This window comes from Lathyrus oleraceus, chromosome 4 (assembly GCF_024323335.1).
Source record: "Lathyrus oleraceus cultivar Zhongwan6 chromosome 4, CAAS_Psat_ZW6_1.0, whole genome shotgun sequence".
Lineage (NCBI taxonomy): Eukaryota > Viridiplantae > Streptophyta > Magnoliopsida > Fabales > Fabaceae > Lathyrus > Lathyrus oleraceus.
Genome location: NC_066582.1, coordinates 97523824 through 97548331, shown reverse-complemented (window position 1 = coordinate 97548331; position 24508 = coordinate 97523824). Strand labels below are relative to the sequence as shown.

The 24508-nt window shown below is 34.2% G+C and overlaps 1 pseudogene; it reads left to right on the top strand.

Moving 5' to 3' along the window:
- Positions 1-17001: 17001 nt before the first annotated feature.
- Positions 17002-21147, top strand: LOC127073644 (uncharacterized; annotated as a pseudogene).
- Positions 21148-24508: the final 3361 nt, after the last annotated feature.

The following is a 24508-nucleotide window of genomic DNA, read 5'->3' as shown; positions in this document are numbered from 1 at the left end:
CTTTGCCAAGCCTAAGTTTGGCATGCCAAAAAAACTGAAGTCTAAGCCTGGTCTATAGCCTGTCATAGGCTTATTTTTAGGCCTGAGCCTAGCCTTTTTGAAAGTCTGGTTAGTCTGTTAGCCTACATAAAAACCTATTTATTTTATACATATGTAAATAGGCAATTCAAATAATGTTTAAATAAACTAACAAACTAAAAGACCAATGAGACTAAAAGTTTGTTTCCATTGACTTATAACTTACTTATTAGCATAAGTTTTGTGAGACTATTTGTTTAAGAGAACTTATGAGAATAACTTATGATATTGTTCATAAGGTTTTTCATCTTATTTTCATAAGTTTTCCAAGATAACCAAGTCTTATTTATGTATCTCCGTAACCAGTATTGATACATGATATAATTTTTGAGGTCCACATTTGTGTACAACTTCTATAAATTTAGGCTCTTATTTTTTATTTCATACAAACAAAAAATGTCTCAAATATCACAAATAAACATCATATGGTATGTCGCAAATGTCTCTTTCTCCAGCGCAACGCCCATGCGAAAGTTTTAGCTCAAAGGGTACATCTTTTTTGCATATATGTAATACAAAGTGCATAATCTTCTATCTTATGGAGATAATAAAAAAATTATGAAGCTCAAGTACCGTTCACCGTCAATTAACAATGAATACAAGATTGAGTTCAACAACTATGAACTTAAGACTGCTGCAAAAGTAAGGGCTATGTGGAATACATTTTTCCGTTTCGAAACAAAAGTTTTGATCGAGTTGGAAGCGACGATTTCAAGATCGGTCGAAGATACTGTGAAGATGTTGAAGCGTCCACTTGGATATTGAAATGTAATGTTTCATTTTATGTTGACATCGCCTATGTAATGTTGATTTTATGTTATGAATGATAATTTTATTTTGTCAAAATATAACTTTCTAGTTTTCTGCTCCTGTTTCTGCCTCACCATGTTTTGGAAATGCATCTACGAACAGATTCTAAAAAGACATCTTTGGGTTAACTAAAAGGTCATTCCTATGGCGTCACTCAGAATTGGTATATGGTTGCGTGTGTTTCGGTTGCGTCTGAAGATACATCTCTAGAATCTAGGGGTATTTTAGTATTTTTCACGTGGTGCACTTATAGGGTGTATTAAGAAATCTTCGTATCTAATTTGTAATTTAAATTATCCTCTGATGGTTGCCTGAAGACGTAAGACCCTATATTGATCTTTTTAAAAGTTAAGAGATCAAAATGGACCTTCAAAATAAAAATAAAGAAAAAAAAATAATATTTAGGCAATAAAAAGCTAAAATAAAAAGTAGTATATTTATAATATATAATATATAATATATATATAATATATAATATATATATATATATATATATAATATATATATATATATATATATTATATATATATATATATATATAATATATATATATATATATATATATATAATATATATATATATAAGCTTATCTTAAATAAATAACTGTTTTTTAAAATATTTTTTATCAAACTCAAACCCGAATATTTTTAAAGGAAATGTTGTTATCATTAAAGTTTTAAATAATTTGAATTATGGATTACTATAGGGCATAGAAACTATAACAAGTGGATTTCAGTTTCACCAACCCAATAAAAAATGATGTTACAAGTGGTCCACTTTGCCTATATTATTAATTAACAATACTACATGGTTTTAGAATCAAAATAAAATCAATATTATATGGTTTTCATTGCGTGTGCGTGCGTATTCATCGCACTTCCTTCGGACACGCCATTCATTTTCACCAATACAAATTTGGGGTCCTTTGATTCTATCGTATCCTCGAATTTTACAAAACTGCGTGTCAACTTTTTTATATTTTTACTAGTAATACAGAAACAGGGAACAAATAAAGTTATTACTATAGAAAGGTTAGTAATAAAGAAACAGAGAACAAATAAAGTTATTAATATAGAAAGGATAGAAAAGATTGAAGTTTTGTATCTCATTATATAAAAAGCAGCGTACATAAACACAACATTGCACTATCTCAGATTCTACAATAATGACACATAATAATAATAATAATAATAATAATAATAATAATAATAATAATAATAATAATAATAATAATAATAATAATAATAATAATAATAATAATAAGTAAATGCTAATAATGATATATAAATGATAATTATATGCTTTTAACTATTGTCTTTATTAATATTCTTCCTTAAGTTGTATAATCCGAAAGAGATATGCAATTCATATAGTAGTGACTCGAACGAAAAACGAAGTAGAGATTTTGTTAGAATATCAACAAACTGATCGTTAGTAAACACAAAAGACTCTCGAAATGTATCATGTTGAACACTTTTTCGGACAAAATGATATACTAACGCTATATGTTTCATCCAAGAGTGGAAGACAAGACTAATACTGAGATTTGTGGCGCCGAGATTGTCACAATATATGATCGGATTGGGTGTTGTTATGTGGCCAAGTTCTGTAAACAAGGATAGTAGCTTACTAGTTGTGTCAGGAAAGGCTTTGTATGCTACTTCTGTTGATGATCGAGCAACATAATGTTGTTTTCTGGAGCTCCAAGAAATGATAGTGTTGTCGAGATACAATAAGTAACCAGTGGTTGAAACATAATCATCCTTGTCACCCACCCAATCTGCATTCTAGTATGCATGAAACACTACTACAAATAACCTCATTTTACCTCGGACGCGAATGAGGTATAACCTTACTTACAAGTCGAGGTAATGAAATGCGACATGAAAAACATGTCACTTTACCCCTCGATTTTTGAATAACCTAGAAGAAAAGTGGCACTGACCATGTCATGAGTTCGATCCCCAACAACGATATTTCTGTTTACAAAATTTTATTTTTAACCTGTTTTTTTAGTTTTAATCTGCAAAACATCAAATTTGTGACAATATTAAACATTTTACTTTATACCACTACAACTAACATTAATAAATTGTTTTCATGTTTTCCTAACTAACATTAAATATTTTTAACTAGAATTACTAGAGAAAAGATTACGTTAAGAAACTAACCATGAAATATTTTTCTGTTCTTACTTTCATTATCATTGTTTTCAATAATGTTAAGTTTAAATTTCAGCATTTTGCATCTAATATAGATAGTTTTGGCATTCACGTTTTGATTGACTAGTGAGAGATTTACGTGAATCACTAGTATTTCATGTGGATTGATAATTTAGCAATGTCTTGACCATTGTCACTTTATAAATGGGCGAAAAAGATTCGCTACTTAATCTTTTCATCAAATTGGTCATAAATAAAAAAATAAAGTAAAAAATATAAAAAAAAAAGTTTTTTTACCCCTCAATTTTCAACAAAACTGAGGTTATAGATCATGAAAAAAAATTAAAAAAAATTAAAAGGTGATAAAATGTAGTTGTTAGGATCCGAAGACATGTCCTCTAAATACTTTACCCCTCGGTTTTCAGCAAAATTGAGGTAATAAGTCATAAAACAAATTTAAAAAAAATTAAAATGTGATGAAATGTAGTTGTTGGGATTCGAAGATGTGTCCGCTAAATACTTTATCCCTCGATTTTCAGCAAACCCGAGGTAATATGTTAAAAAAAATTAAAAATAAAATATCCTAAAATGTAGCTGTTGGGATTTGAATGCATGTCCTCTGAATACTTTACCCCTCAGTTTCCAGCTAAACCGAGGGAATATGTGATTTTTTTTTAAAAATAAATTAAAATGAGACACGTCTATGGTTTACACCTCGATTGTTTGTTGAGTGAGATGAAAGTTTTGTCATAAAATGTATTATTTGTATTAGTGAAAGTTCAGCGGAGCAGTCGACGAGATGAAGACTCCTTTGTCATAAGAACCTGCCAAATATCAGAGCACTCTTTTGAATGCAGACCAATGGATTATTCTTGGGTTCTACATTAACTGTGCAAGTTTGTTAGTGCTGAAGGCAATGTCTGGGCGTGTAAGATTCAAGTATTGAAGACTTCCAACAAGTGCATGGTACTCGGTTGAGGAAGGTATGAGATCACCAGAATCCTTGAGTAATTAAACACTCGCTAACAAGGGAGTGATACTGGTTTTGTATCTGCCATGCCTGATTTATGTAGCAGATTAGTGATATATTTCCTTTAGGAAAGAAACATTCATGCAGTGGCAGGAATTACTTCTACACCCAATAAATAACTGAGACATCTAAGGTCTTTCAATGAAATCCGAGCAACAATGGTGGTAATGAGTTTGGACAGCTCTATAGAGGAACTTTCAGTTACAATTATATCATCAACATATACTAATAAATAAAGTGTATCACCTGGTTTTTGGTAGATGAAAAGAGATGCATCTGCAGTTCAATTGACAAATTCAAGGGAGAGCGGGAATAACCGAAGCTCCGTATACCAGGCGTGGGGTGCTTGTTTTAGCCTATATAATGCCTTTTTAAGGCAATATACATGATCAGGGAAGTGTTTGTTGACAAATTCATATGGCTACATCATGAAGACTTCCCCTTTGAGCGTCCATTGAAGGAACACATTGTTGACATTAAGCTGACATATGGAACATCCTTGACGAACTGCAAGTGTTAGGATAATGTGAATGGCTACCAGTTTAACAACCATGTTGAATGTTTATGTAAAGTCCCAACCAGGGCGTTGGTGAAACCCTTTGGCGACTAACTGAGCCTTGTAAAGATCAATCAATCCGTCCGAATTTTGTTTGATTTGAAATGTCCATTTGCAACCAACCAAATTTTAAGTAGAGGCCGACTAACAGGATCCCATGTGTTATTGCGGTGTAAGGCATCAAATTCAACTTGTATGGTTGAGCGCCAACTAGGGTCACGAAGAGTCTAGGTGATGGTGATGGGTTCGATGGGATATGAGGTTTGGACATAGAGGTTAAGCTTATTGGTGGGTTTGACAATGTTATTTTTAGATCGGGTGATGATCTCACCTCTATTGGTTTGTTGTCTCCCGTTTGGGTTGACAACAGGTTAGGATGGTGGGGCAGGGAGTTGTAGGGATGATTGTGAGATTTCAGGAGAAGATTGAGTGGGATTTATGGTTTCGTTTGAGGATTGAGTCGGACTTGGGAAATGGGTGATAAATGGAATAGAAGGGGCAACAAATGAATCTCCAGGTGGGTTCAGAGTGGTACTCACCGTGGGTTGGTTTATGGGTTGTAAAATGGAGAGTTGAAATGGGCCTGTTTGTTGCTCTGCACTTGGATTGGCGTGAGTTACTAGGGAGTTGAATGGGAATTCAGATTCGACGAACTTCACATGGCGAGAGGTGTAGATCCTTCTTGTTTTGAGATCGAGACATACATACACATTTTGGTCAACCGAGTAACCTACAAAAACATACAAAGTAGACTTTGGTTCAAGTTTATGGCTAGCATATGGTTTTATTCAAGGAAAACACAAACATCCAAAACACTTTAACTTATGATAATTCAGGCTAATGTTGAGCAATTTGGAATAGGGTGATTGGTACCCAAGAATTTGAGTTTGGAGGTGATTTATGAGATAGGTTGTGGTGGTCATGGCCTGAACCCAATAAGTAAGAGGCAATCTCGAGTGGTGAAGAAGAGAGAGAGATCGATTTCGGTGATATGCTGATTCCGGCGTTTGAAATTCCATTGTGTTCTGGTGTATGAGATGGGGCGGTGTGATGACTTATACCATGAATGCTTAAAAAAGGACGAAGGCTAATATATTAGCCACCATTATCTGTGTAAACTATTTTTATTTTGTGGTGATAGAAATTTTCAACAAGCGATTTAAATTTGGGAATATAGTTTGCACATCAGATTTGTGTTTCATTGAATATAGCCAAATATAACGAGTAAAATGATGAACAAACATGCTATAATAACGAAGAACATCAATAGATAAAAATAAAAGAAGTCCATACATCAATAAATTTTGTTTCTAATGGATAAAAGGATTTAAGAGTGGATTCACGGAATGAAAGTTTATGACTTTTGCTAATTTGGCATGAGTTGCAATTTGATTGCTGGAATTTATTTAAGCCCAAAGAAAACTGTTGTTGAGCAAATTTGAATATAGAATATGAAGGGTGGCCAAGCCTATGGTGTCATGATGTAGAGGATTTTGTGCAGACGATGTGGCAAGTGGTGAGGTGGCGAGCCAAAGATAGAGTCCATACACATATAAGCCTTTATGGGTTGTTTGGCATGTTTGGAAGTTTTTCGCATAAAATGAGTGTGGCATGAAAACAACAACATAATTAGTTTGTTTGGTAAGTTTAGAGACATAAATGATTTTTTATTTCATGGAAGGAACGCACAAAGCATTATACATGGATAAATCATTAAGTAAAAATGTTCCATAATGAGTGATGTTTAAACCTGAACCTTTACCCATAAATAGTGAGTCTGGACCAATGTACGAATTATGAAATGCCATACTATCAAGATCATTGGTTACGTGATGCATCACTCCATTATCAACTAGAAAATCACTTTGAGATGGGCCAACAGCTGCACTATTAGCCTGAACCTGTCCAGGGTGAGCCGAAAAGTTACGAGGGGGCGACGAGAAATCATGATGTTGTTGCTTAAAGGTGTTGCACTGAGATAGAACATCGCCTTTGACATTGCATCACCAAAAGAGATTGAGAAATGGTTTACGATTTCCAGGGTGTTAAGTTAACTATGTAGGTAATCACCCATACCAAGATTTTCCATTGTAATTGGGGCGGGCCTAAGCATTCAAGGTTGTCAGAGGAGCAAGAGTTTGTATCTGAGCAGGATTAATAGAGAGTTCCTGAATGAGAAGCTTCTCGAGGAGGTCATCAAAAGTAATTGGGGTGTCCCTTGGATGCACACCATCAATGACTGCTCTTTAGCTGCCGTCAAGGTCACGCAAGATATGATAAGTCATGTCTTCAATAGAGATAAAAGATCCAAGCGATGCAAGAAGGTTTACGATTTTCTTTAGAGAATGCATATAACTTGTAATGGATTGGGTGTCTTTGGAAGTTGTACGAAGACGTTTCTTTAACTGCTTAAGATGGTCGTGGGATACCTTGGCACAAATGCTCTTGAGAAGGGTCTAGAGATCATTTGAGGTCTTTGTTGATACACAAGGGATGCAACTTCATTGGAGAGAGTGGTGAGAAGAGCCACATAGATGAGGAAATCCTATCAATACCAGGTTTGATAAGTTGGATTCAGGGTCATCACCAAAGGTGATGCAATGGTGGAGATCATTTTCGATGGTGCAGGAAAAGATCCATCTGGATATTTGAGGAGAACATAAACATAAACGAGAGCTTCAACTTGGAGTTTCCAATTAAGATAATTGGTGGGAAGAATCTTGGTGACACTGGTGAGAGTGATGCAAGAAAAAGGTTTTGATGGATCATATGGGTTGGAAAAAAGAGAGGTGTTGTCGTTGGCCATGAGAGGCAAGAGGGAGGAACGTCGTCCTGATCTGGAGAAAGAGGGGTAGTTGGATCGTTTTAGGTTGATATCATATAGAAAGGTTATAAAAGATTGAAGTTTTGTATACATACATATATATACATACATACATACAATATTACACTATTTCATATTCTACAATAATGCTGGTAATAATTTATATACACTAATTTAAGTTAATGACACATAAATATCCATAACGATAATAGGTAAATGCTAATAATGATATATAAATTCTAATTATATGTCTTTAAATATTGTCTTTATTGATAATTACTACTAAACTCACATATACATAAATGGTACACCCACCAAATCCAATCACTATGTATACCTAAGAATACAACATATAGAATAGTTGAGGTGTATGAGATGATTTGAAGAGTCAACTATCTAGTAAAGAGTTTAATTGATATTCATTAACACAATAAAATGTTTTATATGCTCAAACAACACTCGTTCAATTCTAATAGTTTTTGAGTTGTTCGAGCATTTAGGACAAGGTATACTCTTTTCTTTAGGTTTGGTTATGATATAATATTTTGTGGTTTGGATGATCTAAAAGTGCAGAATAAAGTTATTTTGATCATAAAAGTGGGTTTATAAGTCACTAGATGACTGTGATTATTATCGTGACGTGGAAATGGATTCATGCCCAAGTTTCATATTTCGTCGCTTCTCTGTTAGATTTGGAGAAAAACCCGCTCATCTAGCTTGACATTTATGGATGCCTTAGCGGCCAGTTGCCCTCCTTTAGTTTTGTGAAGATGGTTGAGTTTACCTTACTCTAACTAGCTTTCTCCGGAGTTTTGATATGCTTTGTGTTCAAGGTAAATCAGATAGTATCTCTGGCTAGCTTGCTCTTTCTCCTTGGGTGTGGTTATTTAGTTTTTCTTTTGGTTGTCGTTTAGGTTTTGAGTTTTTGTTTTGCTTTGATTTTTGAGCCTTTATGGTGCTCTTGGTTCGAGTTGTTCTGTTTGTAAACTTTTACTTTTATTTTATTAATATATGATTTGATTTGCTATTAAAAAAATCACACTTATTTATTGTGTGATTTTTAATATAATTATAATTTAAGTTAAATATTTTTATTGTGTACTAATTATAAAATTTAATTATAATTTTGATTTTGTTTTGGGCCGACCAAATGCCCAAACGACTAAGGCTTAATCCATCTCAAATTCACTCAACTTGAATCAAGGTAGAAAATCAGTTTAGACACAAAGAGCAAGGTACATTCTCTGGTCTCCACTTTTCAATACTCATATTGAATCTTGAACTAACTTGGGAATTAGCGCTCTAACTATGAAGATCCACACGCGCTACCGTAAAGGAGATCATCATTGTCGTTCAAGATCATCAGTTCACCACATGCATCCATTTTTGGTTCCTGAATAAAATAATGGTGCCGTCTATGGAAATCGACTTCCAATTCCTATGATTTCCACGAATTCAGAACCAACCTCCGATTTACTAGTTCGTAACCTTCTCAGATCATCAAATCTAGATCATTTATAGTTGAATGCGGAGATCTATCGCATTCGATCCATGCGGTTATCGTTTTAGTGGCGATTCGCCAGATCTCCAATTCTCTGATTTCCCTTGGGAACTCCGCAAAGAAAAAGAAGAAAGGATCCTAGATCCAGTTCCAGATCCAGACTCGTGATGGAAGTACCAGAAAGTGAATGCGGATTTCTTGAAGATAACACCAAAGATTCACGTTCAATCTTCTGATCTAACATCATTGATGTCTCCCGCCTCCGAAGTGATACTAACCGCGACGAAGGTGAAGCTACGACGAGTTCATAGTTGATACAAGGCGTATATCCAACACAAAAACGCCTTATATGGGTACCAAAGGATCTTCAACCTATGAACGTGCCTACCTTAGAATGAATACAATGTTTCCCTTATTGTTTGGTTCATTTCTCTCCATGAGGGTCGTCCCGAGGGCATCAAATAAGGAACAAAGGTGTCCGAGTGCATGTATAATATGCCCGATAAGTGCAATAGCTCCACTGAGGTCGGGGTTTGAACTAGGTTTCTCGTAAACAGCATCCCCAAAGCGATATCTCCAAACTTGGATAAGCTAAAAATCAAGTCCACGTGGTCGGGCCATCAAAGGTGAAAGGAATTCACCAACCATAAGCTCGGGAAGAAGGCACCACGATCTTAACAGCTAATTCTGATCGTTACTCAGCTTCACCATTCCAAAGGAAAGACTATAAGGGAAGAAAATTATAAGCCTTAACAAGAGGTCAAGGAAACATGTCCCTCAAGGAACATCGTCCACATCCAAACGTCCTTCTGGATTTAAGGGAAGCCGACCACCAGACTAGATGGCCTATAAATAGATCATCGACCATCTGTTGACTATATGAGGTAGATATCAATTATGGGGTAAGAAATAAGTCGGGAGATTTTGGTCCTAGTAATCAGAAGACACCTAACCAGAGTATTAGACAAAAGCAACTTCAGGATTCAAAAGTTTCAACGGTTGTCCTCAAGCTACATACCTGGTGAAGTCGACCACATAAAGATGCACTAGCAGGAAAATATGAAGCGAGGTGCTTGAACACCTCTTCCAACCGAATGAGAAATCTTAAAGAGAGAAGTACACCTTCTCGAAGCCCTGAGGAAGGACATCAACTAAAGACTTAGGACCGTCCACAAAAAGGTGACCATTGAAGATTTATCTATCTAGTCATTTTATTTTATTTTGTTTTTGTAACAAATTCAATTTTATATATATATATATATATATATATATATATATATTAATATATATATATTATATATATAATATATATATATATATATATATATATATATATATATATATATATATATATATTTTCTTCCTCTTTGGTATGCTTTCTTGTCTGTATTTCTTTTAGAGCGCTTGAGACAAGGATAACAAAGATTGCATTCATTTCTTGCCTAATTGCATATCCAATACAAACTTAATGCATTTTTGCGATTATGATACGACTTAAATGCATTCCTTGCTTGATTGCTTATCTGACTAAACTCATTTCTGTAATTTTGATATGACTCAAACATATTCCTTGCATGATTGTGTATCTGGTATAGACTAAACACATTTTTGAAATTCTAATACGACTTAAATGCACTCCTTGCTTAATTGCGTACCCGATATAGACTAACTGCATTTCTGTGATTCTGATACGGCTTAAACACATTCCTTGCATGATTGTGTATTTGATATAGACTAAACAATTTTTTGTAATTCTGATACGACTTAAACGCACCCATTGTATGCCTTCTCATCTAAGGCATACTACACACATTTGTGCATAGTTGGCGCACCCCCTTCAGATTTAGCCAATCCAATGGCCTATGCGGTGGAGCTCGGAGACGCCACCTCAATCCGAGTTAAGCCTCAGGGACAAGGACATGGATCCTACTCTTGGTCATGGAACGATCCTCTGTGACGCACTGCACAATACAAAGATATGACCATATCATGCCAATTTCGCTGGTATCAGGCTTCGCCCCAAGGAACACCAATAATTCGTTGAATAAAACAAACAAATGTAGATACTAAAAGTAGTAGCTAACATCATTCGACGCGCTAAGCCACTAATTACAAAGGTAGGGAAAGTATGTCAATCACTTAGTTGCAATAAAGAATTTTCTTCCTCATAAAGCGGGCACTTCGAGTTCTCACACCCAGAGCAGGCAATACATTAGCAGTGATTGTATTCTGAGACAAACTAATTTTGCATTGTAGGGTAATATAACAAGCCATGAAGTTACAACAATGTGAAAACAACCAAAAAAACTGCATAACAACAATAATAAAATGGATCCAAATGCATGGCTCTAAGCTAAACAATGCATAAATCATCAGTATAAACATATTTTCATAAATATTAAATATTGTTACACCCAAACACAAAATCTTGTGAAACATTACATGAAAAAAATATTACAGAATAAAAAAGAAAGATCAAGCTGAAGCATATAGAGCCAAGGTACCAACATCACCCTCCTGAGTCACCCCGAGAGCATAATGAAACGGGTCCACCGCCTTAGTCGAAATTATGGCATCATGACAGAACTTTCTTGCATGTTCTGCAACTTGGTCTCAGACCTCGAACATAACCTACATAGACCGGTGAAGGGAACCACAGAGTGCTTGCCTCGTAATTGGCTATCTCATCTTAAAGAGATTTTAGGGCCTCGACGTGAGCCTCAAATTATTAGGGAAAATATTTTTGATGCTCATCCATCTGGCGAGTCATTTCCTTAATAACATCATAAGCATCTTGATACTATGTTTCTGCCTCTTTGAGGGCATCCTCTAGCTTAGTTACCCGAGCAACCATGGTGGAAGGAGAGTCGTGGATTTTTTTGCCTCTTTGAGGGCATCCTCTAGCTTTATCTTTCTCCTGCATTGCAACAAGCTCTACTTGGAGAGTAGAGAATCTTAGTTCCATATCTTCACATTTCTCTTTCCAAGTGTCCCTTTCCTTGGTGGGATTTCCTAGAGACAAGGTGTCTCATATACTAGCAGAAACAAGAGAAAATAGAGAAACAACCTTGAACATACTATGAGTAATTTCGGGGATGAGTTCCATGTTCTCCCCATCAGGAAGATTTCGAACGAAGGATAAATATGAAATTGAGACAATAGCAGCAGCCTCCTCAAAAGTACAAGCAAGCCGGAAAGAGAAGACATCTAGAATTAACGTGAAGGGATCTACCTCCCCAGAAGGACTGTCCACAATGACACGAGTTTGTTCAGGAGAACCCTATCCCTGGAGGGATTGTTGATATTCATCTCGAGCCCTCTTTATTGAAACTGGAGGAGGAGTCGACTCCCCCACAGTTAAAATAGTTGCAGCATCCACAAGTTGATCTACCCCGGATGCATAAGTAGACGTCTCTGTAGTCGGGATATGAGAAGAGGTCGGAGCAGAAATAGTGAATGCTGGAGGAGCAGGTGAAGAAGTAGTAGTCCCAATATTCACCATGGCCTGAGTACCTTGAGCATTTGCAAGGTTGCAGAACAACTTCAGTTTATTCACCTTTTTCGTGCTATTTGCAAAATGCAATCACACATGTAAAAAAAGCATGAGGACTATGCTCTCACCAATCCCGCCTCCCCCCCCCCACTCCTAGTTAACTGCACTCACAATGGCATAAATGTCAATCCATCTTTTCCTCATCTCGGTAAGGGGCATCTCACCGGGGTCAAACCTTTCCTCGTAACCAAGCCCCTAAGACCAAGATCGTATTTGCTCTCCCTCTAAAGAAATGGAACCCAACTTGGTGTAGTAAGAATAAGAGTCCCGGTTAAAGTGGATTTTAGACCAGTACTTCAGATATAAAATCTGATAGAAGCAAGAAGAATCAACAGAGAGGTAGCAAAAAATGATATGGATCGCCGGTGTGAGGAGTTTTACCAACAAGAAGTGCCTTAGAAAATGGCCTTAGTCCATAGTCAAAAGGGTCGAACCAAGGATTGACCTGGTGGAAGTTGATGAGCCTTTGATTATAGAAGTTGTCCTAAGAAGTGCATCTTAGGGGGAATAAATCAAGGAATAACCCAAGCGAATATTTCTAATATTTATGCTTGACGCACATCTGAAATACTCTCATGAACTCCCAAGACCCCGTATGAAGTTGGGAAGGGGAAACTCTTAAATGCTTTAGGACGGCTACCTCAAAGTTAGAAAAAGGAAGTCATAACCTTATTCGTGTAAACAGACACTCATAGAGCGAAATTACACAGTCGTCAAAAGAACTACATATCCTCTTTTCTAGCTTCACTGGAAGAGCCAACCATTCTAGGGGATCGTTGAACACAATTCTAATCGCATATATAGAAATATCGCTGCTCAGAACCGATGGAGTGCCCATTATTTATGTGTCCACTCAATCGTACTTCATTACGTCCGATTGGTTTCGAAGATCCAGATAGGCATTCACATCAACGTCGCTGGGCTCACGGTTATCGGTCTTTAGGCGAAGCTGAATATAATTTTTAGCATATTCTCTCATATGTCGGTTGGCTTGTCTCTCTTCCTTAGATAATACACGAGGGTGCATAGGGACCTCCGCACAATTAACTTATCTGCTAACATTTGATATGAAGGCTTCTAATGAACCAGATGAAAAAGTTCCTTCATCTAAGGATTTCCCATATACCCTTTGTGAGTCAGAATCATCAGATAAATGTACGATTTCTAGTTCCAAGTGATTGCTAATAATAAGGGGGGGGATGAGAATCAGGGGATATCCCCATTATAGAGGCAAACAAAGTTACAACTTCAGAATCACTCACTAGGTCAACAATATTACCCCTCATCCTAATTGGAAAATAGGAAATGCTAAAGATAAAAACTTGAGTTAGGATGGTATCTGGTTGTGTGAGATTGGTGAAGTAGGAGAAGAGGAAGAAAGGCAAAGGCTTAGCAAAATATTAAAAATCGCTTCTAATAATATTCTCATGGAAGAGGAAACATAAACCTTTTATAATAAAGTAATAGTAAGATTGAATGTCAAGGGTTGCAAAAAATTCCAAAGACTTAAATCCTCATATTTATAAGCAGCGGCAACTGAAAGGTTTAGACCAACAAAAGCAAGAAGTTACAAGATCAATAACTAGATTTCCTCCCTGGATACACGCCAACTCGAGTGCACTGTAAATTGTATCATGCCCTAGCTAGTCACATCACCAGACATATTAGAAAAGGCTATGAAACATTTCATTAATGGGACTACATTTAATGCATTTATTCCCACTAGTTTTTCAACTGATTCCAAGCGTCTCATTTTTATTTCACATCGGACAACATCCCGGAGGCCGACCAACATCACTTAAGGTTTTCCTTACCTCCTTCAGTGTCCAAAGAAGCCTTGGGAGCAATTGTTATGGATCGACCAATGACCCAAAATACTAAGGCTTAATCCATGCCAAATCCACTCTATTTGACCCTAGGTATAAAATCAGTTCACACGCAAAGAGTAAGGTACATTCTCTAATCTCAACTTTTCACTACACTCATCTTGAATCTTGACATGACTTGAGAGTTCGAGTGTTAATCATGCAAGTCCATCATGCGCCACCGTAAAGGAGATCAACGTTACTGTTCAAGCTCATCAGATCACCAATTGCATCCATTTCTGGTTCCTGAGCAAAATAAATTCATTTATTTTAACTTAATTACAACACTAATATCTTTATTTTAAATTTATAAACAATTTTGTTTTTTCTATTATATTTTTGCATTCAAGATTGACGATAAACTCATTTTTTTAATGACGTGTCACTTATAAAATGTAGTATGTAATTATATAGAAAGTTTTTCTTTAACACGACAAATCAACAATATAAGTGACACATCATTAAAAAATAAATATATCATCTATTTTAAGTGTAAAAATATGAAGAAAAAAAATATTCAAATTATTGTTGTGAATCAACTCAAATCAAGAATAAAAAATATACTTAAGATTGTTTCTAATGGATTGACTATCTCTACAAATATGTAAACAATATAAATTAATTTTTTTTACTAAAACTTTCAAAAGAAATTATAATGAAAATTTAAGGTGAGAAGATAGATCAAATCCTCTTAATTTTGTTTTAAAAAATTACATTATTGTTATTTTGTATTAGAATCAGAGATTGATGTAAATCGAACAATCTTGAATTCCGATGTGGTGGAGTAAACTTTCAACACAACGAAACAAAGCTGAATTTACAATGTTAGCACTCTAACATCCAAGTTAGTGAATGAGTGAGAAAGTAGTTTGAGTGTGTGAATGAGATAATATCTAAAATGACGTGTGTTGTACTTTATGTAAGACAAACGGTTAATACCCAGTCTATGAGATCCAACATCTTATGTGTGTGACCATTCGATCATATCAAACGATGGTAAATGTGCTAGAGATCGGAATTTCGTACCTTTAACTTGGATGAAGTCTCACATGTTAAACGCATCTTTTCATGCGATACATGGTATTGGGCCTCTCGTCGTGGGCCTTGCGAGTGGGCCAAAACAATTGTTATACAAGCCATTGTTCATACTTGTAGAACGAGAGTTTGATATGCTTGTTTTTTGTTCGAAAGTGAAAGGGTATCGTTAAGACATGTCACTGCGACTACGCCGTATTTTCTACTTTGGACGTGAGAACCATCACAACTTTGTCCATTATAAAAGGTGTCTCGTTAGGTTGAATTATATAAGTGTTGTATATAAATCACCCTTAGTCTCAATTCTCATGCAACATGAAACTATTTTGACCATCTTAGAACGATTTTCTCCAATCAAGGCCAAGGGGCAGGGTGCAAGCATGTGGGCATGACCCCTCATTCTAACACCAATATTCTAATCGACTACAATGTATTGTCTATTTTTGATGTGAAAACTCTCAAAAACTTTATCCTTTAGAAAAATCTCCTCATTTGATTGAGGTGTGTAAGGATTGTATATAAACTATATTTAATCACAAATCTCAAAACAAAAGTGAGATAAATTTGGCTTATTCAGATAAAGTATAATTTTGAAACATTAATATTTAATTAATATCATATTTGTTAAGTAAAAAAAAATGGTCTTAAAGATTAATTTTAGAATTTAAAATTGAAAAAGTATTGAATACGAAAATAAGAACGACAACATACTCAAAACAAATTTTATATATTTACCACACCAAGACTACTTACAGAAAAATAATAAAGACTAATTTATTTCCAAACACAAGATGATTCTCATGGTTGTTGTAGCTTTTAAGAAGAATTAAAAGATGAAGACATCATCAAAGCTTGAAGAGCCCATGTTGTCATAAATTCTTTCAAAATATGCATTTATATATTTTGTTATCTTTAAGAGTAAATAATGAAATAACAACAAGAAAAACAAACAACTTTATATTTGAATCCTTGTCTTTTATTCATTTATGATAATATATATATATATATATATATATATATATATATATATATATATATTATTTATTTTAGTTAATAAATTAGATTGATGTTATAAAATTTAATATTTTTATATAATATTTGTTTATTTTATAGGAATTAGCGAATACAACGTCCTGTCCTCTAGATTTTATGTGTTTATGTATGCAAATACATATTACTTTTTCGTTCTTGTTGAATGTATGAAATATTATACCAAATAATTAAAAAATAATATTTAAAAATGAAAAGAAATATTTTTTAAATAAATCAATGTTTTCAATGATAAATTAATAAAATATTAAAAAAAAAAATTATTTATTTAGAGTTAAAGTAGTACTCCTGCCTATCATAAAAAGTATTATCGGTACTTTTTGTGTTTTAAAATAATTATTTATTTATAATATTAATTAATCTTTATTATTATTTTTATACTATATTATATTTTTATTTATTAATTTTTATTTTATTTAATTTTAATTAATAATAGTATTTTAGTAAAACATATTAGTTTTATAATGAATGTGTATAATTATTATTTTTTAAAACCGCTTATTGATTTGTGGAGTAAAAAATTAGTTTGAATAATTAAAATGAATGAAGGTAGATATAATAATTAACATAAAATAAAAGAAATAAATGAGGAACAACGTTGGTTTGGGTGGACCAGGGTAGAATTGGGTTCGTGTTTGTTTGACGTGAATTTGAATTGACTCACTCTCTATTCCAAGGTTGTAACTTGAAAGAAACCAGGTACTAGGACAAGAACAATTAAGGTATGGAATGGTTTTGTTGTTAATTCAACAACAATTCACATGTTTCCTTTTACTTTCCTGTTTCAGAACCATTTCTCTTCACAACATGAGCTGGAGTAGGGTGTTGAAATCAGCGCAGGCACTCGCCGCCCACACTTTTCTCGTCTCTTTCACTCTCTTGCTCCTTCTCAAGCTTGATCATCACATCTCTTCCTCTTGGTGGTTAGTTTTCCTTTTGTTTGCCTTCAATTCGGTTAAAGTTTTCGTTTTTATGCTTTTTCTATCTTCTATTTGGAGACAAATGGTTCATGATGTCACACAAATCAGTGTCTGGTTGGAAAATATGTAGGGTTTGTTTGGTATAATCACATGCAATGTCTCCTATCTCTTTTCTGCTCTCGCCTAATTATTCAATTACCACCACTATTTTAATTACCCCTTTCAATTCCAGATTGGAATCAAGAAATATATGCAGGGAAATCGGGAAAGGGGATATTCACATTAGCTAGAAATAGGGAAACAATATGTACATATCTGTGGCGAGTTGCAGTGTATATTGGATTCTGAGAACATGTTACTGACTTCACCTTTTATATACAGGATGATTTTTTCTCCTCTTTGGATGTTCCATGGCGTTGTGGCTCGAGGAAGGTTTTCATTACCTGCGCCCTCAGCTCCGCGTAATCGACATGTATGCCAATGTGATTTAGATTTTTAACTAAAATTTGAGACAATTTTCTGTTTTGAGTTTTTGTTTTGTTATTGTGGATATCCGGCCAGTAGAATATTTGTATTGTTTCTTTGGCTAGTATTTTGAATCTTTATTTCATTTTTCTTTTACAAATTACTATTATCATGTTTTCCCCTTGTTAATGATTATTATGACAAGTAAATACAATACTAATTTTCTATGTTGTAACAGTGGGCGCCGTGTCATGCCGTTGTCGCAACGCCATTGCTTATTGCGTTTGAATTGCTCCTTTGTATATATCTCGAGAGCTTATATGGTACCTTTCTACTCTATGCCTTTGTGCTTTCGTAATAATTAATAATTTTCAAATCTTTTAATCAATTCAACACGTATCTTTATTTTTCGTGCACAGTTCGTGGCTTTGCAGCAGTAGATCTGAAGATTGTGTTCCTTCCTTTATTAACATTTGAAATCATTATTCTCATTGACAATTTCAGGTGATTTCTTTTGGATTGTTTGTCTTTTTTCGTTATCTACTTGAAAATATTCAGATCTCAATCATTGATGCACACAATGGGTTTGTTGTGGTATGCTTTGTTTATGAAGCGATAAATGTGGAGCCGTCCAATCTCAATGTTTGTTATCTATGCAGAATGTGTAGAGCTCTAATGCCAGGGGATGAAGAAAGCATGAGTGATGAAGCAATATGGGAAACTCTTCCTGTAAGGCTTTACATGTAACTCTTTTGATCTTCCACTTCCATTTTCTCATTTTGTTGAAGCTTGATTACACTAAAAATGCTTTTCATTCTGTTTATTGTAGCACTTCTGGGTTGCCATCTCTATGGTTTTCTTCATTACTGCTACCGTTTTCACACTCCTAAAACTGAACGGTAACTCATTTTCTTCTACTGTTCAATAGATGGATATTTCTTTTCATATATTCCTTGGAAATTCTGTCATTATCAGTTTTTAATCTCGTGATACTAATGTTGTGCTTAATATAAAAAAATGATAATGTGTGATACAGGTAGTGTAGCTTCTCTCGGTTGGTGGGACTTATTTATTAACTTCAGGTAAGTTTCTATCTTAAGCACTGAAATGTACTTTGATGATTAGCTTTGTGTTTATTAGATTGTTGACTTTGAATTATTCGTATCTTATTCGTGCAGTATTGCCGAGTGCTTTGCGTTTCTTGTATGTACAAAGTGGTCGAATCCTGTCATTCATAGAAGTTCCAGAGAACCGAGTTCTTCTACTACTACTACTACAGTTAGATATCTTGACTTGAACAGTGGTTTAATGGTTTCTTCAGAAGGAGATCAACGGCAGGCGAGAATATGTAGCCTGCAAGACATAGGTGGTCATTTCATGAAAGTGCCGATTGTTGTATTTCAGGTTCTTCTCTGCATGCATTTAGAGGTACACGATGATATGCTGAATTGTGTGCTTAGCCGACCTCGGAAAATCCTAGTGTATTTGGAAATCTGAGCTGTTTTGTTTTGCATTTCAGGGAACAACTGCATTTGCTGCAAATTTATCTCTTGCCGTTCTTTTTTCTCCCCTTTTTGTACTGCAAGGTGTTGGCGTGCTGTTATCTGCATCTAAATTTGTGGAGAAACTCGTGCTTCTTCTACGAAGCGGAGCTGGTGGAGGACTTTATTTTAGATTCTCTTCAAGAGCTTACGATTGCTTGGGGTTCTTGCACCATGGTTCTCGGTAATTAATCTTCTTTATTGTTATCATTACTAGAGAAAATTATAGGTTTGAAATACGTTTCTTGGTCTGATATAAAATTTTCATTCTATTCCCATAATCTTTACTCTGTTATGACTCAATTCTGAACTCCTTGGCTGCTTTATGACTCAATCTGACATGAATCGCACATGTTGCGATATAAAAATCTAGTCCCTTAGCTGTTTCTCAAATCAAATTAATCCTTGATTATTGATTACTGTATTCTATTCACCAGCTAGTTTTCTTAAATTTGAATGAAAACCGCTTAGTTATACGTTAAGAATACGAATATGATTATGAATAGCTTGAAACCAAGGTTGAAAAAAGTGAATACCATATGCATGTCATTTTTGAACTAAATGTGATCTGACAATTCATGAAATCAGATTATTAGGCTGGTGGTCAATCGATGAAGGAAGTCGGGAAGAACAGGCCCGATTGTACCATGAGGGAGCGTCTGGGTAAGCATCCTTTCATTTACAATCTAAGTGTGTACCGTCAGAATATACGTGATTTATATGTCGTCTCATATTTGATTTTTCAATGCACAGGTATAATACATTCAATGGTTACCCTCCTGAGATTGTTAAGAAAATGCCTAAAAGGGATCTTGCCGAGGAGGTAACGACAGTTCCGACAACATAAATAGATCACTTTACGGTGGATTCTGTTCATGTCTACCGACATGTAGAGTAGTATGATTGAAATAGTCTGCATAAGTGTAGTCTATTACACTCATATGTTCAATATTAGTCGCGAAAGTTTTCATTGAGCCACAAGAACTATCTGATTTTCATCATTGACACGCATGAAATTTTGTAATGTCAGGTGTGGAGACTCCAGGCTGCTCTTGGCGAGCAGACGGAAATTACAAAATACAGCCAACAGGAATATGAAAGACTTAAAAATGTAAAAACTCTAACTTCTACCAGTACAGAAGATTAAAGAGAAACGAAAGGAAAAGACAATGAACACGATCGATCTTTGTTAACGCAGTTCGACCAACTTACATGTTTCATATCTTGTTTGTATCAGGAGAAAGTGCTGTGCCGAATTTGTTTTGAAGGAGAGATAACTGTCGTGTTGCTCCCATGTAGGCACCGCGTCCTTTGCAAGTAAGAATAACATAACATAAAAGTATATGAAGATCAATGAAACAACTTGCTACATTTCATTCATAGCTCATCCTTATGCTAATTTATTTGCATGGATGAACAACTGCAGCTCATGCTCGGAGAAGTGTAAGACGTGCCCGATGTGCCGCAACTATATCGCAGAGCGCTTGCCCGTATATGATGTCTAGGTGTTAACTTGACCAACTTTTGTATACAAGACCATAGAAGAAAGTGACTAAAGGAAAGTGAAAAAATGTTAATACTTGGTATATTTTTTGTTGTCACATTAATTCAGTGCCAACTTTTTTTTACTAATTTGTATATATATAATAGATATTTTGAGGGTTTTACGAATTCTAGTCCACCCAACTTTTTATCCGGGTCAATCAAGTGTAAAAACTTGGCTTCAATTTCAAATGATACACTATTATTTTGGAGAATTGGATTGCCATTTGAAAATGTTTTTAACTTTTACTCAGATGCAAGGCATGATAAATTTTTTGATGACTACTAGTATGTTGTTAGTGCAAAGTATCTATTGTTTTTGTCGATGACTAGTCTTTATTGGAAAACCTTGATTGACCATCTTACTAGTATCTATCGAATTTGTTGATGACTAAATCTTTACTGGAAAATCCTGATTGACTACCTTACTAGTATCTTTCGTATTTGTCGATGACAAAATCTTTACTAGAAAACCCTGATTGACCACCTTACTAGTATCTCTTGTATTTGTTGATGACTAAATCTTTACTGAAAAACCCTGATTGACCGCCTTACAAGTATCTATCGTTTTTTTTACTATTCTTTATCGAAAAAATCCTAATTGACCACCTTACTAGTATCTATCGTTTTTGTTTTTGTTGAAGAATGAATCTTTACCGGAAAATCCTGGTCACCATTAGTAAGGTTTCTTCAACCAAACCATCATGTATTCATGTATAAGCTTTCTTTCCCTAATCTTTCACAATTTCAAAATAAGACAAAGAACATGTATATAAATATCATGTAATTTTAATGAGGGGACATATATTACATGTCTAAAACAATTCAAGCACTCAGTGTTGATCAAACTCGTTGAGGGTAAACCTTCAAAGTTAAACTTTCCAACATTCAATGATTGAGTTGTGGTGCCTCTTTTGAAACACTATTGAGTCTATGAAAAAAAAGACAAAAATGATTTTTTTAAATTATGTTATGACATGTGTTAACCATTGCACTCACTTGTCACTTCATCACTCGAGTTGTTGCTACACTTTGGAGCTATATGGCGTGACCTCTACATAGATATTACTATTTAGGATTCAAACAAATGTTAGTATGTTGGTAATATGGTTTCAAATTTTAGGATTTTTATTATCGAGTTGACGTTTGAATCACTGTGAACATGACAAAATTACGATAGGACTGAATATTTATATTTCCAATCACAGTGAATTTGATAAAATTACGATATTATCGAGTGTTATTAATATAAGTATGAGTCTTGTATGTGAAAAGAATGTGTGGTAGAAGATGTAAGTTGCATAAGTGTAGTGGATTAATAATCCAAAACTTGTGCTCTATCTTGTCTGATACAAGTTTTGTGTCCAAGTAGTAGTTATGTGGTAGGCATCAGCAAGTCTTAATCAGTGGCAAATGTGAATTTGTTGTTACTTGATCAATGATGATATTAAAATTGTGCTGAATTTGGACGTATATATAGGATGTCACTTCTAACTTGTAACTTGTATATACTTGGTAGTGAGAATGTAGATATGCAATCTATAGTCATAGTGTATAACTTCCCTAGTATATAAATAAACTATTCAAAAGTATATTAGGAAATAAGTTCAATGACATAAAAGATAAGAGAAAATTGCATACACGTCTCTTAAATGTATTCAACAAACTAGAATAGAAAAGAATATATTTGCTAGGGTTTTCATCTGAAAACCAAAAAAGGTAGAATGAAAGGATGAAGAGATATCATGTGGTTAATTTGGAATGGATTATGAGATTGACAAATTTGAAATTATTAATCAAGCTTGTTTTTAAAATCTAGAATGGTAGCTTGGAAAAGGTAATAACTCTCTTTGGTGTAAGATTTTGAGAGCTAATGCGGAAAAAAAATATAAAGAAAGAAAATTTTGTTGAATCTTTGGTTGAACTTTAATGAAAGATTCTAATTTAGAGAAATCAAGGTTGATATATTTTTTTATCTTTCATTTTTTTTTTAGAAATCCACATCAACAATGAGTAGTTAAATTCTTTTTATATTCGAGATTAGATTAGTCTTTATAATATGAAATTTTATTTTTGATATATCAATTTGATACTAAATATTTTTAGAAGTTGATCTTTTTAATTAAAAAATTCTAATATTAGGTTTTCTATTAAAGTACCTTAGATTAATAAGGTTTGTATTTTAATAGTTAGGAGTAGGGTAAGAAAATTCACAACTGTTCATCAGTACTGGATTATAATACTGATGAATTTATTAATCGAGTAAGAAATGTAAATGCTCAGGTCTCCATATTTGCAACCAATATGAGACTATTGTCCTCAAGTAAAAGTTCTTACTCTTGTACCATACAGAATATTTCTTACTCACCACCCCTGTGACGCCTACAATGCCCCCCTAAAGTGAAAGTTCTTCTTATTTCCACAAACTCTTTCGAACCAAAGGCTCATGATGCCATGTGTTGGAAGAGTTTTACACCAGGGAGCATTGAACATTGTGAGACTTCTTCTTCTTAGAGAGACACCTTTGTAAGAGACACACCATATATTCACCCAAAATCTTAAGGTGATAGGTGGGTGAACTCTCTCACTTATAAATGCTCAAGTTTCCACATTTCCAACAAATGTGAGACTATTACCCACACTACTCACACTTGTTACATTCTCAACAGATCTCACATCTTTTGTCTAGAGTGAAAACGTATGTCAATCAAGAACTTACTTAAAGTGATCAATTGCCAAAGTTTAATATCAAAATCTTTTCTTAATTTTTTTATCACATTTTCTTTATTTTTATATTATTTTATCTACAAACAAATTAATTGTCAGCTTTTATAAATACATTGAATAGTTAAAGTAAACATCAAGCCCACGTAGAGACGATAATAAAAAAAAGTTGATATTGCAATAAGACTAAAAGTCTTAAAAAATCTATTAAAATGATGTAGGTACTTGAGTCATTTTATTTCAACATAGCAGTTGTGAATGTTATTGATGTCTCCCTGATTCGTGGCTGGATGACACCCATAGTTCGTTATCTACAATCAGGTGAGTTGTTGCAATGAGAGTTAAAAGCAAAGAAAATCTACAAGCGTGCATAAAAATACATCCTTATGTTATAGAAGTTTTACAAAATGGGAATATTCACTCCCATGTTAAGATTCATGGGGGAAAACAAGATCAACCTAGTCTTGACTGAAATTCATTTGGGAGCTCGCATTAATCGTACTGGTGGACGAGCTTTGGCCTATAAGCTATTATGGAGAGTCGATCTCAACTTTTTAGAGGCTCAGGGAAAATAATAAAAATGGACTCTTAATAAAAAAAATACAATTTAAAAAATATTCTTGTATTCATCAAATAAAAAGATTTTACTACACTCACTTCTTTTCCAAATCCTTGTATTCGTCAACATCAACATTAGCTATAACTACTTCCTCCTCTGACCTGAATACCTCAACAACCTTTTCATAAGTCTAAATAAATAATAAATAGTAGTAGGATCAACCTTAATATAGTTAGTCACAAGTAAAAGTTATCATCCTTTGCAATATTTCTTGATAACATGTCAAATATTGA